Here is a 3,877-nt window from a genome sequence, read left to right on the forward strand (position 1 = left end):
CCTGCGGTCTTGGTGACGGCTTTCTTGGAGCCCTTCTTGGGCGCTGACTTTGCTGGCTCGGGCATGATGATGTCTCGTTGCTTCTCAGAAACGAATGAGGGGGTGAAGGGCGCTTACCCGTCTTATGAAGAGGAAGCTAAGCAAAGTCAGCGGCCGTAGACACTCCCCTGCTTGCTTGCTCCCTCCCTCCCTCCCTCCCTCCCTCCCTCCCTCCCTCCCTCCCTCCCTCCCTCCTCTCTATAGCCTATGCTCTGTGACCGATGGGGAATTGTGTGTTTCAAAAGGGGGGCTTTAATAGGTGTCCAAATGGCACGATTGTTGTGCCAAATAATGCTGGTGATAGAATTGCCCACTTTGGCACCGTCAGACATAGGGCTCCCATTTTGGACTGTGTGTGTGTGTGTGTGCGCGCTGTCCCCCTCTTTTCGAGCCACGTCTACCGACTCGTGGTGGCTTTATGTTGTCCAAATTCCACTATTGCTTGACCCAAAATAATAACGTTCTTACACTTTGCCACTGTCAGATATAGGCCTCCCTCTGTGCGCTAAAAGTGGACGGGACATTAGAATCCTCTAATTAATACTCCCTGTCCACTCGAAGTGGCTCATACTTTCTTACTAAATTGCATACTAAACATTTGTTGTTATATATAACACTACATGGAATGGGCCCATTTTAAGCGGATGTGGGTGGCTCTTAAAAGAGCCTTTGGGTTCGAGTCGGGGTGTTGAGGTTCCGAAGAGAGTGGGTTTAACCGCCGAAACCGTACAGGGTGCGTCCCTGACGTTTCAGAGCGTAGACCACGTCCATGGCGGTAACGGTCTTCCTCTTGGCGTGCTCGGTGTAGGTGACTGCGTCACGGATCACGTTCTCCAGGAACACCTTCAGGACACCGCGGGTCTCCTCGTAGATCAGACCGGAAATACGCTTCACGCCGCCGCGGCGAGCCAGACGGCGGATAGCGGGTTTGGTGATTCCCTGGATGTTATCGCGGAGAACTTTGCGGTGACGCTTGGCGCCTCCTTTTCCGAGTCCCTTGCCGCCTTTGCCTCTTCCGGACATGGTGTGTTCGCTAGTTGAGTTCAAGTGAATGAATGATTTCAGCGCCGGTGCGCGGTGCGCTATTATCTGCGTTTGGTCGACCTGATTGAGGCCGGCGGCACAGAAAGCGCGCCTCTGTTATATGTTCGGAGGCGTTGCAAAGGGGGCGCTCGTTCTAGGGGACTAGGGAGGAGCGATTTCAAAGATGACGTGAAAGCAACTAACGTGCGCGGGAAACATACTCAAATACTGATATAGGCTATGTGGAACACAAGGCCAAACTGTGACAACTGGGAGATCAGCTAGTACACTGTGTCCCTCTCCTCATATTGTTGTTGTTGTTGTTGTTGTTGTTGTTGTTGTTGTTGCACCTGATTCTACTCATTGAGGACTTGGTAATTTAGGTGACAGGTTGTTCAATCAGCTGTGGCTGTCCAGGCCTACAAGAAAAATGGGTCCTGTTGGGGGTAGCCTACTCTACCGCTGGAGTTGGGAAACACTGAAATGGAAGGGGGACACGCAGTGAGCAAAACTCCTAACCACATAAAAACACAGACACTTGAGATCATTAAGAGCTATAAGGAGTCCATCAACTACCTGGTCAGTCAAGTCATATAGGGGGGGATTTCATGGCCACCTGCTGGAGCAGAAGTCATGTTTGCCAACACTGGCCTTAAAATCATTAAATTTAGGAGCTATAAGGAGTCCATCAACTAACTGGTCAGTCAAGTCATATAGGGAGGGATGTCATGGCCACCTGCTGGAGCACAAGTAATGTTTGCCAACACTGGCCTTAAAATCATTAGGAGCTATAAGGAATAAATCAACTCATCATTCAAGTCATATAGGGAGGGATCTTAGCACCACCTGCTGGATCAGAAGTACCCTTCACCGTAGGCACAAGAGAGCCATCATCTCTCAACCGGTGCAATTTCCATAAGTATGTGGTAATAAAACAAACAACGACAGCTCCTCATATAGGCAGTGGTTTCACACATTTTTCTCCAAGATGTTCAAACGTTCATAGATGACCAGCAGGGTCAAATAATAAGCACAGTGGTTGTAGAGGTTGCAACAGGTCAGTCAGTACATCAGGAGTAAATGTCACTTGTTGTTAGTGTTGTAGTTCCTATTTCTACGGTGTTGCCTACCTGCAGCAATCATGATTTACCTGCAGTGTTGATTGCAATTACGTAATTTGTCAACTCATAATAACAGATGTTTTGCAAACCGTTGATGTTTAAATAAATGGATTCCCGGTGTCCGGATACCTTTTCTCTTAAGGGATGTGATTGAGTGAATCCAAAGTAAGTTGGTCTAAATACATAATAGGATGAATCATTCAGGTAAAATAACACAATGTCTATTTGAGTCGAATCAACGTAATATAATCCTTTTTACGTCTCTATCATCTTTACTCAATGTATTGGACCACATCAACTCAACTTACTCAAGCTTATCTACTCATAAAAACAAGCAAAAAGATCTACTCAACAATATGACGTGTGCTTTTGTTGACTGTAATAGCTTGAGTACATTCCACAAAGTCATTTTTTACAGTGTATCTAAAGACACGTTTGTTGTGGTGATGCACTTTTTCTTTGACGTTGAACTTGCATTGAACAGACAAATCCATTTCGTTACAACCCTTTTGTAGTATGACTTAGGAATATTTGTTGATGATCCTAATGTCTATGCGTGAATAGTGATTGGTTGTTGGTGAAATATTGCTGAGAACCCATCATTTCCTGGCCTTTTTTCACTATTGAGCTATTTTGAAACATTTGTTTTGCTATTGGATTCATAATGGTGACCTGGGACAAGTAATTAGTGAAACCAGAGTTCAGCAGTTGCCATTAAAGCGATCGAACCAAGTCATCCTAATAGGCTAGTATTAGCCTAAAGCAGGGTTTCCCAAACTCGGGCCACATTTTGGGAGTTTTTGCCCTAGCACTACACAGCTGATTCAAATAATCAACTCATCATCATCAAGCTGGGAGTATTAGAATCAGTTGTGGAGTGCTAGGGCAAAACGCAAAACGCGCACCCCTTGTGGACCCCAGGACCGCGTTTGGGAAACGCTGGCCTAAAGAGCAAATGCTGAAAGGGACTCACCATGAGGTGCAGTACCCACATTTAACCACAAGATGGCCTCCGTGCTCCATTGTAAAGTTTGGGCCTCTGCATGAGTCTCTCAGCAGCACTGCAACATGGGACTTTCAAAGTAAGTTGGCATGCAATGTTTTTTCTGGACTGCATGCAAGGCTATTATTACACACAACTAATAGTGTCAATTATTCATCTGAACACAATTCTTGTTACTATTCGGCCTATATTATCACTCGTTTCTTTTTCCCCTCCTTTGTAAAGCATTTTACTGTGTTACTATATAGTTCAAAGGAAGTGGATGATGCCAGATGGTTGTGTATATACACACACACAAACATTGAAGCTAGACTTCAGGCAACTAAAAAGGTGCAATACGTAGCTTTTAGACGTGTTAGTGAACAACATACATGGTGGCTAATGTAGAGGTGCGTGTATACATGGAACAATTGTGCCTTTTTGATGGAAATATGGAGGTGGCTCTTAAAAGAGCCTTTGGGGGATATTCGAGTTCAGGTCATCCTCATTTATGCGCGCTCTCCGCGAATACGGCGGGCCAGCTGGATGTCCTTGGGCATGATGGTCACCCGCTTGGCGTGGATGGCGCACAGGTTGGTGTCCTCGAACAGGCCGACCAGGTAAGCCTCGCTAGCCTCCTGTAGGGCCATCACGGCGGAGCTCTGGAAGCGCAGGTCGGTCTTGAAGTCCTGGGCGATTTCTCGCACCAGGC

Source organism: Coregonus lavaretus, assembly GCF_964263955.1.
Source record: "Coregonus lavaretus genome assembly, contig: HAP1_SCAFFOLD_497, whole genome shotgun sequence".
Taxonomy (NCBI): Eukaryota; Metazoa; Chordata; class Actinopteri; order Salmoniformes; family Salmonidae; genus Coregonus; species Coregonus lavaretus.